Consider the following 14,019-nt stretch of genomic DNA (forward strand, 5'->3'; position numbering starts at 1 on the left):
CTGCGCCACTAGTAGGGCGCAGCCAGAAACGCACGGACGTCTTGCGCTCAAGATTGTCGTTCGTCAGCATCTTGGTCCTCTGTGAAGTGCAGTGCTTCATTCTTTTATTGTTGCCATGGGACTTGAAGAAGACGCTTCCAGTTGGGCCAATGAAAAGCTCTACAAATGGTCCGTAGGCCATTCCACGATACTAACGCCCGGAATGGTCGTCGCTATCGAGACGTACAAGCACCGGTTCAATTCGTCAAGCAACATCTGGTGACGCGGTAGCGTGAGGAAACAAGTATTCAGTACCTGGGTTTGCCTGTCTAAACGTGCGCATTCGCGGCGCTGCTGCGTGGCATGATCTCGTACGTTCTACTGCAGTTCCCAACAAATTCAGGTTCCTAAAGCTGAGTCGCCTGTTACAGCTTGTCTCGTCATTAAAGTAACTAATTATATGTAATTGATTGCTCAAAAGAGTAATTGAATTACAGCGAGCGTTACCAATTAAATATGTAATCATAATATTACGAAAGTATGTAATACATTACAAGTTAATTAATTAGATGTAACTGGTTATACGTACAAGTCTGTTGAATACGTACGAATAATCGCTGGCCCAGAGTACAAGGTGGAAGTATAGGGTTCCATGGAAACTATGTGACTTAAGGGGAGCCCGAAGCAGATCTTACTAACACAAGTTCGCTGTTCCCTCGATTGTGCCGCGTGAAGAGCATGAGCAGAATGGTCACTGCGGCCGCCGTATGCATTTAAACGTAACGTGAGGTGCGATCTACCGTAACTATTAGTGCGTATTCATGTACTTCATGTTCATGTACTTAGTATTCCCCCTGCCAACGGTATGTCGATGAGTCAGCAGTAATCACCTTGCCAAAAAAAAAGAAAAAGAAAAACTGATTATGGGATTTAACGACCCAAAACAACACACGGAATACAGGCGGACGATTGTGGTGGCAAAGACCCCCTGCCAACGGTATGTCGATGAGTCAGCAGTAATCACCTTGCCAAAAAAAGAAAAAGAAAAACTGATTATGGGATTTAACGACCCAAAACAACACACGGAATACAGGCGGACGATTGTAGTGGCAAAGACCTATTCATCCCATAGCCAGGGCTGCTGTAGAACAACACCAAAACGCGCTTGTTTTGAGTGAGAAGTGAGTGAGAAGTCCCCTCAGAAATGTAAATTGACAAAAAAGACAGATGTGTAAGAAATATTAAGACCAAGAATTGTTCTAGGACTGCTGGCACAGGCCGGAAGCCGGCTGCATGTTTGTGGACAAAAAATTAACGTGTAAGTCCACGAAGTCAGTACAGCCTCTATCGTTCCTGCCAAAACTTACCGCCCAGCGCTGCGCAATTTCCAGTTGTCCTCCGTTTCAACGAAGCTGCCAAAATTCGGAACATTGCAGCATTGACACGGAGTCAGCTCGTTTTGTTCCTGGACGAGGAAACGGTGCTCCTATTCCTCTGTTTTGCACTGTGGTGAAGGCACGCACTCGTGCCCTTCTTGCTGGCCCCCGGTCAATGGCGCTATTGGATCGAACGTATATAGGCACTGCTAGTGTTGAGGAATGGTTCACCAGACAGCCGTCTCAAAGTTGAACTTCCACTATACTAGGCCTGAGCTTCTCCATGGATCCGTGACTGGACACTAAGTGTTTAAAGGCTAGGCATATAATTGATCACTTATTCTTTTTCACAGAATATTGCAAATTCTCACAAAAATTGATGCATGCCATCGGCATGAAATTTTATACTCTGATTACAGCAAAATGAAGGCAAGCGAATTTAAAGCAAGGTCAGTGTTGCATGGTACATCCTGCAGACTGAATGTATCGTACTAGCATCAGAACTGGGCCACAGCCACTAGGCACCTAGTGTACTCGCACAAAACTACTAGGACACTATGCAGCAGTGGCCACATATTTCCTCAGTAGAGCTGCCATGAAAAAAGAGGTGAAGGAGCCGTTGTGCTAACAATGTCGCATGTTAGATGAAAAGTTTTTCTAGACGAGAATTAGGCCCAGCACACCGGGCCTAGTAATCTTATCAGCATGAACGCAACATAATCTAAATAATGCCCCTAAGTTGTGGCATTCTTGCATGACACAGTCCAGTATTACAAAACAAATTTAGTGACCAGCACTCTTTGAAGAAGGAGAACCAGCGAAGCTGTATTAGCGTGACTATATTGACAACTATATTGAGTTATATGGTTATCGCTATATTTATTCAATAAAGACACATACATGTAACTTCGTGGTTGTTATCGTCTTTATTTTGTCTCAGTCGTTACCAGAGTGGCCATAGCTTTGGGGCATCCGTGCTATACCGCGATCGGTTGTACTGCTATGCTAGACATGTTCTTGCCAAAGGTTAAGTCTGTACACGACCGGTGACGCGTGGTCGGCACGTTGACGGCCGCGTAGCACTCAATTCCAAGCCGTTCCAACCGGAAATACATAATCCACTTGTCGTCGGTGTGCGCTAGGTCCACGTTAAAAGTCGGCAATTGGTGGGTACACTATTGCGTTTTGTTATACTTTTCGACCCTCCAATGGGAGCGAAGGAGAGGCGCCATCCAAAGTTTTATACAGGGTGTCCCACGTAAATTTAGCCAAAGTTTAAAAATGTGCAAATGGCACGTAGCTGGACAGAACAAAGGTAATGTTTGTCATCGCTTGGAGATACTCAAATAATTGTATTGTGATTCCGCCTAATCAGATAATTAGTGCTATTAATTAATCATCTTCTTAAATAATATAGTTAGATGAAAAGTGTTAATGAGAAAATTGTAGAGAGACATGAAAAACTTCCGATACAGCTTTCTGTTGCTCAATAAGTGCTACATAAAAGTATTTTTCCGAGCGTGAAAGCAGCCCACAGATGCACGAAAATTGACGCTCGACTGACCGCTCGAGGCACTTTGCCTGTATTCACGGCTTTCTTTCACGCTCGGAAAAACACTTTTATGTAGCACGTATTCAGCAACAGAAATCTCTATCAGGAGTTTTTCATGTCGCTAATTAGATTATTTAATTAAATGTAAGTATTATATTTGAAAAGATTATTAATTGATTAGGACTAATATTGTAATTATTTTACCAGTGCCGACATATGAGACATAGACTTAGAGACTGAGAAAGAAGCTTGAGAACAAGTTAAGGACCGCGCAAAGAGCGATGGAACGAAGTTTGGTAGGCATAACGTTAAGAGACAGAAAGAGAGCGGTTTGAATCAGAGAGCAAACGAGTATAGACGATATTCTAATTGACATCAAGAGAAAAAATAATGGAGCTGGGCAGGTCATGTAAGGCGCCGGCTAGATAACCGTTGGAACGTTAGGGTTACAGAATGGGTACCAAGAGAAGGGAAGCGCAGTAGAGCAAGGCAGAAGACTAGGTGGTGAGATGAAATTAAGAAATTCGCGGGTGCTAGTTGGAATCGGTTAGCGCAGGACAGGGCTAATTGGAGATCGCCGGGAGAGGCCTTCGTCCTGCAGTGGGCATAAAACAGGCTTATGATGATGATGACGTATGTAATTAGGTTGAATAAAAAAAATAATCTGAGTATCTCCAAGCGACGGCAAACAAAATTATTTTGGTTCTGTCCAGCTACGTGGCATTTGCATATTTGTATACTCTGGCTAAAGTTAGCTGGGACACCCAGTATATGGCCATGATCATGCGTCATAACATAGTCGATAAGATGATAACATTCCGAGTGACCGCCGCGACTGATAACGTAATGCGGGCGAAGCTACAATTCCGTTACGCGGAGCATGCAAGGTCGGAGAATGCGCAAAACATTCCAGATCACTGACGTTTCGACACACATCGTCATAAAGAAGCGTTTCGGCAATAGCGTTCATCGCTCCGGCGCATTGTTTTTGTAAACATCTCGGGCACATTTTTTTTTTCCAGATCCCAGCCATAGACAGCTTTGCTGTCAAATATCTGTTCTTCCCCTTTTACCTGAGACCTTCTTGGGTCCCGTGCGTGACAAGGGTAGTTCAAGGGCGCGTTACAGGTCCGCGAGCCCACAGAGGTATGCGCCATTGTCCTTGGACCCTTTCTTTTGTTTTTGTCAGCATCTCGCACACGTTTTTCCAGATCCTATAGCCATAGACAGCTTCGCTGTAAAACTTGCCGAATGGTACAAAAGTAGGTGTAACACTGCTGAAGCAGTCAACTTCTTGCCCGCTTACATGGCTCAACGTGGGTGACCTTTACGTGTAACTGGCCTGAAACATTTCGTGCGCGAGCATGAGTCTCACGGCCAAATTTATAAGCTGAGAGTGCGTTTTGCCCTCAGTTGCCAAGTCTTGCACAGCAGCAACTTGCTTGTGCAACTAATCTGCCCTGCTAAGCGCTAGTCAACTCTTGGAGAAAATAATGTGACATTGAAGTACATGTGTCCCCACGTGTATATTGGCACGCGCTAGTTACGCGAGCTGTCGAGGAAGAAGAAGTGTGCGTGGTAGCTGCTGCGAAAACGAACTGTAAGCGGCCGTTCGCTTAGAACTGTCTGACTGGCTTTTCCTCTCGTGACAAACTGGTGGAGGTGCGGGGTACGCATCCATCGTATGCCTACGGGTCCTCAACCAGAAGCTACCGACGCCAGTACCTCGGGGACGGCAGAAATCTATCGAAGCAGCCGTCGCCTCCAAGGTCTTCCACCGCAATACAGCCCCCTGGCAAGCTCCGTGAGGAAGATGTCAACAACTACCGCAAGCCAAACCGAGGGGATGCCAAATGCTGCCGTACCATGCATTCTCAACGCGCCTCGCACGCCTAACCCGTTCCATGGCGACGCCTTTGAGGACGTTGAAGACTGGTTGGACCATTTCAACCGGGTCGCCGCCTTTAACGACTGGGACGATCGCCGTAAGTTGAAGAACGTCTACTTTTCCCTTTTAGACGCGGCGAGAGTATGGTACGAAAACCACGAAGCCTCGTTTACCAGCTGGCAGGAGTTTTACCGACTGCTTTGCGAAGCCTTCAGCACTCCCGAAAGGAAAGAAAGAGCCGAACAGGCACTGTCTTCGAGGTTCCAAATGCCAAACGAAACCGTCGCCATGTTCGTCGAAGACATGACGCGATTGTTCCGTCGGGCCGATCCACTAATGCCAGAAGACAAGAAGGTGCGTCTGTTAATGCGAGGCGTAAAAGAACAGCTTTTCGCGGGCCTCGTGCGCAATCCTCCTACAACAGTCTCTCAGTTCATTCGTGAGGCAACAGTCATGGAACGTATGCTTCGGCAGCGGCTCTCGCAGTATGAACGCCAGACCACCATGACTGCTGCATGCTCTCTCGTACCTGCAAATGATGACAGGGAGTCCCTTACCGAGCTAATACGACAAATCGTTCGAGAAGAACTGCAGAAGTCCTATGCATCAGCTCCGGCACCTCCCAGTGCCGCGGTTCTTACGGATGTCATTCGGGAAGAAATCGGCAAAGTGGTTCATCCCTCGCCACCAACACGACCCGAACCTCCCACGTTCTCGTACGCGGATGCTCTTCGGGCTTCCGCGCCGTCGACGGGCCGTTTTTCGCAGCAGCTACCACGCACACTTCTTCTTCCTCGACAGCTCGCGCAACTAGCGCGTGCCATTTAATATTTTAAATAATATTTAATACAATATTTTAAGACAATATTTAAGACAATATACAATATTTAAGACAATATTTTAACACATCAAGAAAAAACGAAACGGAAGTCCCTGAAAGCAACCAACTTGTTCGCATGAAAGTGGAGCATTGCTCTCTCACAGCTATTGTAATCTAAACCTCAAGCTATGCACTTTGCAGCAGAATGTACTGTAGTCACAAGCTCGAAAAAAAAAACACACACAGCACATAAAAACCAAGTTCCTGTTTGAGTTGCTGCAATAACTAAAGTTCAGCATGAGGCCACAGTTATTGGCAAAGCAGCAGCAAAGCGATGGTGGCAGCCCAAAGGGAAGCATTGTTTCGTGAAGTGCTGCTTGCCCCCCCCCCCCTCCACCCCACGCACATTTTAGGGGTTACTGGAGGAAGATGCTGTATTCGAAGGGGAGTCAGGTGCGCTTCCGCTGCTGTTTCCCTGTGAACTCTTGATGCAAAGTTTGAGAAGCTTCAACTTACTTCCCGCAAGAGAAGCCAAACGCGGCTTCATCAATTCAGAGCTGACCACTACATGCAGCCTCACCATACAAAATACAGCCGCCTTCCGTATGGAACTCTCGCTGTGGTCATACGCTATCAGCAAAACAGGCATCATCTGGTGCAGAAGCTCCACAATTATAATGTTTGGGTGCACTTCCGCGAGTCCGGACATGACCTTGATCGCAGCGATGACGTCTTGGTCGTCCGACTCACTGATGAAGGAGTGCAGGAGCCGCATTGTTTGCTCGGGTGGTAGCACAGCAGCAGCCTCCATAGAACACAGTTCGGCAGCACGACTCACCTCTCTCTCAGGTGACTTGAATGTTCCGAAGATCTTGATTATGGTGATCTCGGCATACTTATGGAAGTGTTGAGCTGCCTCTTCAATATAGCCATACTTATGGAAGTGTTGAGCTGCCTCTTTAATATAGCCAAGACGCTTAAAGCCGTCACATTTACAGGCACCACTTGTTCTTCGAGATTCTCCACTAGGCACCGTAGCACGTTCCTGAAGTTCTCATCCCACAACTCTGGTGAGCCATCCTTAGTGAGGGGTATGAGCTCAGACAAGGTCTGCTTGCGAAGCTCCGTCCTGCTGCTAAGGATTTGAAGTATGGCAAAGATGTTGTTGAGCGTGTCTTGTTCATTTCCACCGAAAACGCGATGTTCACCTGATCCGATGCATACCAGTTTCACCATCGTATACCCAGCTCTCTATGCGGTTGGCGTGCGAGACCTCGCGGCGGCCGGTCAGGCGCTGCTGCTGCGAGAAAGTGCACAGCTCCTCCTAAACCTGGGGAGTGAGCCACTGTCTGAAGCTTCCCCCTACACACAGTTGCCGAAGTATCTTGGCGCCTCCAGAACAAGGGGTTGAAGCATACTCCGCCAGGTCTATCCCCCGGCCCGGGTCCAATGCCAGTCGGTGGGTAAGGGCAGCGGGTCGGCGCTGCAGCGAGCTGTACAGCTGATGATGATGATGATGATGATGTCCTGGATGAGTTTGGCGCTTACCCACTCGCGGGGATTGGCCAAGAGTCGGGCAGACTTTGCTTATGTGTTCAGAAAAGGAGGTAAAAATCTAAAATTTTGTTACATGAATTTAGGCGAGGGAAAATCGAAATTGTTCAGTAGATTGTCATGCTACGTAGAGGAGAAAAAAAAAGTATCTTGAATATATCAATGAGGCAATAGAGGAGGAATGAATAAAATAATATGGTCATCAATGAAATCGGTTTGATTCAATAAGAAATTTTTCTAAGGCGAAGCAAACATTCCTGTGTGAGTGCCCAAGCACAGACGCTCCGAAAGACAGCAGTACCGGAGTGTTCAATGGCAGACCAAGCTGTCGCACTGTAATTTCTAATGTCATTTTCCTCGTGGAGGAGAAACGCCGGCATTCCAGTAGGTAGTGCTCAATCGTCTCTAATGCATTGCAAAAATGGCACAATGGGGATATTGCCAGACCAGATCGGTGCATGTAAAAATTTAGAGATGGGACTCGACAACGTAGTCTCGTTAATGTGACCTCCGTTTGTCTTGTTTTGCAAAACTTCCTGCTCCAAGGGAATTGTAAGTGGCGTAGTTCCAATGATGAATTGAGGTTCGAGTGAGATGTTAAAAGGATGTATCTTCTGAACCTGGCGGACGTGATAAAGCCCGTTGTTGGAAGAAGGGGAAGCACTGGGCCGCTGATAGAAGCCTTGGCCAAGCTGTCTGCCACCTCATTCATAAATATGCCTTTGTGGCCAGGTACCCATATTAATCGTAAACTTCTCAAATGACTTGGAGCCAGTGAGTTCAAAGTTTTCAATATGTGTGTCTCGCCGGGAGCAGTAAGTGAGGTGCACAGCGACAAAGAATCTGTGATTATTACCGCCGTTGACCTGGAAGACTGTAGCTTTCGTAAAGCTAGGACAACAGCTAGGAATTCCGCTAGGTATATTGGAGTGAAGTCGGGAAGCCGAATAGAAAAAGACCAGTCCAATGATGATGAGAAGATTCCAACTCCTGCCTTTTCATCAATCTGCGAAGCATCCGTTGCTATAATTACGTTAGTGTGGAGTTGATTCAAGTGATCCTGGAGTAAGCCGTTAAGAATATGTGAGGGAAGCTGCTTTGCATTATTTGGGTATAGGTCATCATAAGTAATAACTAGTGAATTTGAGATTCTGTTTTCCGTGATTATATCATTTATATTTACGTCTAACGGATTCAATAATGATTGCGATACAATGACTTGTGGCGTGTGAAACCGTGGCCATCTGACTCCAAAAAATTGGACTCGTTGTTTGATGAAGATCGACTGAGACCTTCTTAGTGGGGATTCATAGAGCCTTATAAACGCTTGAACGGTGAGTATTTTAAATCTCATTTCAAGGGAAGGTAATCGTGCTTCCTTGTAGAGTACAGCGTTGGCTTCAAACTTTGGAAGCCCCAGACATAAGCGAAGCGCTTCCCGTTCTAGCAAAACTAGTGGGCGTAGCTTGTAAGCCGCGGCGCCGGAGAATAATACACAACCGAACTCTAGTATAGGTCGAATGTACATGCGGTAAATCATTATGAGTGTGTCTCTGCGCATGCCCCATCGATAATTACTTATCCTTCGTAATATCCCCATTGCACGAGAAGCTTTTGAAGTTATATGTTCAATATGCGGATGCCAATCAAGATTACCATTATAAATAATTCCAAGGTACTTGACCTTTTCCACTTGTGGGATAGTGGAGTGACGGTATGAAAGGGATATAGCAACTGGGTCTCGTAGGGGAAAGACAAGAACGGCACTCTTATTTACATTAAGAGACAAGCGAATACTGTCCAGCCATGCTTCTAGCTCGCATAAGTATTTCTGCAAGCATTCGTACAGTGACTGAATATTACTTGCTGATGCAAAAAACGCTATATCATCAGCATAAACGTACGTGCTTACATTTTGATGATGAGGAATGGAGCTGAGTAGGATGTTAAACAGCAGCGGGGACAGAACTGCCCCTTGAGGAACCCCGCGTGTTTGTCTGAATTTTCCCGATGAAATTCGGTTTTCAGTGTTGTCCTCCTCTTCTTCCAGTGAACGCTGTATTTGCATGCTTGACCGGCTCCCACTACACCGGCTGCCCCTGTTTGGCGTACTGCTGATGGGAGAATGGACATGTACCGTGATGGGACTAGGTGTTCGCCGCTCACTGTCATCAGTACGACCATGTATGTAGGACAGAAACAGACCCATCGCAAAAGCCTCGTTGTCAGGGCCAAGTCTGCTGAATAATGCATTGATTTCTGCTGCCCTAAGCTTGAATATGGACACAATTACTTCCTGGACATGACTCTTAGGTTTAGAACTCTTCTGATCGCGTACTGGGGGAGAAGATTTTTGATACCATTGAGTGTGCCTTGGATGTGTTGACCAGCAAGTCCCCAGAGTCCATCGCTTGCAGCAGCGATATCAAATACTGTACAATTGTGATCTTGTTCTTAATGTTTAGAGTCTGTGGTGGATCAGTGACGTAATTTACTACTGCTGGAGATTGGTCGCCATGAGGAAAACAGTCTCGAATTATAGAGAGGACCTTCTGTATCTTTGTTTGCAGCGAACTTAAAAGGTCGGTTTCAGTCTTGATGAAGAGACGGGTCAGCAGAACATACAGCCAGCTATGCAACTCCGCAGTATGGACATGGATCAGCTCCCCCAAGGCTACCAAAAAGCATGGGAACACCTTGGTGTGTGGGTCCATGAACATCTTGGTGAACATGTCAGTGACTTCCTTCATGTTAGGCAGAGAGAGGGTGTGCCTCGACCGCAGCACTGACAGCAGGACCAACAAACCCTCTTTGCGGTTAAACCTGTGGATGCTGGTAAAATGCTGCAAGATGCTTGGCACATCTAGTAGTGCGATGTGGCCCTCATAACCACCTTTGTTGTAAGAAGGGAACGAGCGGTCCGAGAAAACACTGGACGTTTCGCTCTCATCCGACTGATCGTCGAGGGCATTGTACCAGTTCTTTCTTGGAGGCATGTTCCAACATACTTATGCATCCGCCACATCATTCTCTGCCTCTTTGCTATGTTGCAGTATCTACTGTGCCATCAATAGAGCGCCTGTTGTGATGATAGTTGGGCGATACCGTTCCCTAGTACCAACAAAAGAGCGCCTTGTGCCTCCGCTGAGACGACGCACGTACATTCCTATCAACCAGGGCTTGTTCCAGCGGGCCGCGTGGGGCTTACCTCGCGGGTCGTGCCCACTGTCATGGGAATTCCAGATTTTCGGCGGACTCGTCCCGTGCCGTCTGTGAGTGTAGCCGAGTATGAAGCGTAGCTCAGCCACGATGTGGGTGAGCCAGACCTACTGCGTGGCTGTGACCGGAAAACACCCTTCGTTCGACTTCGACTGATTTGCTCCGGCGATGCCATCGTGCTTGACACCATTGCAGCAACGCAGGTTAATTTTCGCTTGCAATTCTTGCTGATGAAACGGAGCCAAGGTACTTGTAACGCCGTCCATGGCGCTACTAAAACTTGCACTACTCTAACCGCGCTTGGCAAATGGGCGAGTATCGCGGCGCCTGTTGTATAGTCGATGGATGAGTTACGTAAGTGGCGTCCCCTCAGTGCCGTGGTGGTTGCTGATTGCCCCTTTGTGTCCGCTGTTGCTTCTCAGTGGTTATGGCGCTCTGAGCCTGAGGTCGTCGTGGTTTAATTTCCTGTCAAGGCGGTCACTTCCCGATGGGAGCAGAATGCTAATATGCCCACATACAGAAAAAGTAATGAAAGTGAGTCCGAAGCCCTCCGCACAGCGCCTCATAGTGGACGTAAAACCCTTTCGGCTATTGTTTACGTTACCATCACCGACACGGACCCGCCGCGGTTGCTCAGTGCCTATGGCGTTCTGCTGCTCAGCATGGATCGATCGGTCAGCGGATCGATTCCCGGCCGTTTCGATGGGGACAGGACGCCAACAAAAAAATCTTTGGAGTCACGTTTAAGAATCACGGGTGGTCGAAATTAGTCTGGACACCCCCCCCACCATTACGAAGTCTCCCATTAGCCCGTGCGTTGCTTTGCATGTACAGTCTGCTCGCCTCAACAGCACCATTTTTCTTCTTCGGACCATTGGCTCTCGCATCATACTCAGCCAGTGTAACTCGTTTTCGCTGCTACCTGTTGATTTGCAGAAATTAAACCGGTCTAATGAGCTAACTAATATTCACGAGGGCCGTCCGTTTGCAGATAATCTGTTATGGTTCCAATATATTTAGTGGGTGTACAGCAGATATGGGTGTGAAATATTGCCTGGCTGCGCTACCATAGGCACGTAATAGTAGTTTTGTAAGTTGTTCAAGACCCTCCATCCCAGTGGCGTAGCAACAGGGGGGGCTGGGGGGCCGTGGGCCCCGGGTGCAAGGGGCCAGCGGGGGGTGGGGGGGTGGGGGGGTGGGGGGGTGGAGGGGGTGTGTCATATATGCCTGAAGACAGCCCTCTTTCCGCCGGCTACACCCGGGGAGGGGGGGTGACAGAAGCCCTATGGGCCCCGGGTGCCAGATGACCTAGCTACGCCACTGCTCCATCCCCCCATTCTTTTATTGCTGTTGCTCTTAAAACTGCACCCCCCCCCTCTATTACTGAGAGACATGGTACCAACCCCACCTACTTCTGCCCCACGAAAACTATAGAACTTTTAACCTGTGAACGCACACATGTTGGTTCGAGATTCTTTTTCTTTTTCTTGAGTGGTAGTGTACCTCAGGACCTAATTAAAGTTCTCTGTCTTTCTCTCTGTCTACTACGGCTAAACAGACTACTTAGCTCACAGATGGAACGGTCACTATAGCATGACACAGCACGACAAGACGATGAAAAATCGCATAAAATCTAATCCGCTCATCACTCTTGTGGTCAATTAAGTTTAGCGAATTTGTTGCGTTAGTAGCTCCGTACAAGCGCCGTAAATAAAAGAGCGTGCTTGACACCAACAAAAAATTTCTGTTTGCGTATTTTGTGCGCATATGCACCACGACAGCCTGCGCTGCATGTATGACGGTTACACCCACAACCACGTTGGGCTTATTGAATTGAGGGACGTGATGAAAGCGGGAAACAGAAACTGCACATACAAGCTGCCTTCACTCGACAGTGAATTGCAGCGTATTGGTGATACTTGGTCGCAGTAAAAAAAGAAAAAAGAAAAAGCGCGTATTACGTGTCAAAACGACGACCTGATCACGAGGCGCGTTGAAATGGGAGATGCTGGATTAATTTTGACCACCGGCGGTTCTAATTATAAATCGAAATACACTGAGTGTTTACGGCCTGACGACAATTGGATGACGATGCTGGAGTGACGACAGCGTAATGCTAATGCCGGAATTATGCTGATCAGTTGTACGATGATGACGGCATGGTGACGACTATCTCACTGCCACGATGGCATGAAGGCCGTCGTGGCTATGACGACGACGCAAGGACTACAAGGGCATGACTACGATGCAATGACGACGACGGCTTCACAACCGCGGTGTGTTGGTGTTAGAGCTCACGTCCGCGCGTACATGCATCGCCGGCGGCCGTGGGTCGACTCGATTCGCGCTATATCCGGTGTTTTTTTACACGATGTCCGGTATACCGGCCAATCGTCCAAGACTAGCGAGGCGCCAGCAGGGACGACAGTGGTACGACGACGACAGCGTGATGACAACGCTACTTTCACCATGACCCACCTATTCGGTAAGAGCTATTCGGCAAGACAGCAACCAACGATCATCATCACCGCCACCACCAGCAGTAGCAGCTGGAGGAGGAAAGTAAAAGGAAGAGGGAAAAAAAGGCTTCTCTTTAAAGTGAAACGAGGCAACCTGCTCGGTGGTTCCTAACGTGAATTAAAAAAAAAGTAAAATTGCGGTGTTTCAGTGCAACGTGGCATTCAGAAATGCACAATACTTTTTCTCTCTCTTTTTATTTCATGCCTCCCTCCCTTGTCAGCTGCGCTCTCTAGGCTCAGTCAAGAGCCATCTCCACCCCGCATTCTATACAGAGCGAAGCTTTTTCTAACTTTATCAGATTAGCTCGTTGATAACCCCGTGTTTTACCTACACCTACGCAAGCGCTGCTTCGACGAATTATGCGGACAAGCTTCGCAGCTCAAACATGGGAAAAGAAACCATAATTTGTCTTACTGCACTGTTAGAAACACGCTGTGGTGGCTGTTGTGGCTATGGCGCTCTTCTGCCAAGCGCGAGAGTGCGGGTGCGATTCCCGACCACGGAAGCCGCATTTCGACGGTTTGCGAAATGCAAAAAAAAAAACACTCGCGTGCTCAGATTTCGGTGCGCGTCAAGGAACCCCGCACGGTCAAAATTGATCCGGAGCCTTTCACTACAGATTCTGCCATGGCCGGCTTTAAGACATTCAACCTTGTGCATCAATCGCTATTGATAGCATGGTTAGACCTCCCTGTTTTATTATTACGTATTTTCTTGCATTAAGTGGGCGTATCCCATCCCGCGGCGGGAAACATCGTTTTGGTGGATGTTCCCTCGCATACGTCGCTCTCCTCCACGACAACAGTGGACGAACACCAACAGGCGACGCTTTGCCTACGACGAAATTTTTATTTTAGCAGGCCAGAGCATATCAGCTCAGGCCGACCTCTCTGCCTTTCTGCTGATAAATTCTCTCTCACTTGACAACCTCGTAATAGCTGCTTCGATTTTCATCCGTCATGTCAGTTTTGGTCTCTTTTTCAGTGAGAGTCTATTTTCGTTTTCTCAAACATGTACTGCTAATTTTTTTTTCGTCGTCTTTAAATGCGTTTAAACGAAATATTACAGCGGTTTTTCAGCTTGGTGTGTGTAATATCTGAACTCAGCATAA

General features: G+C 47.5%; 1 pseudogene; it reads right to left on the reverse strand.

Annotated features, from left to right (window-relative positions):
• Positions 1-4,460: 4,460 nt before the first annotated feature.
• LOC135902658 (CLIP-associating protein 1-A-like) lies at positions 4,461-10,563 on the reverse strand (annotated as a pseudogene).
• Between the last annotated feature and the right edge of the window lie 3,456 nt (positions 10,564-14,019).

The sequence above is a fragment of the Dermacentor albipictus genome, chromosome 1 (assembly GCF_038994185.2).
Source record: "Dermacentor albipictus isolate Rhodes 1998 colony chromosome 1, USDA_Dalb.pri_finalv2, whole genome shotgun sequence".
NCBI classification, from domain to species: domain Eukaryota; kingdom Metazoa; phylum Arthropoda; class Arachnida; order Ixodida; family Ixodidae; genus Dermacentor; species Dermacentor albipictus.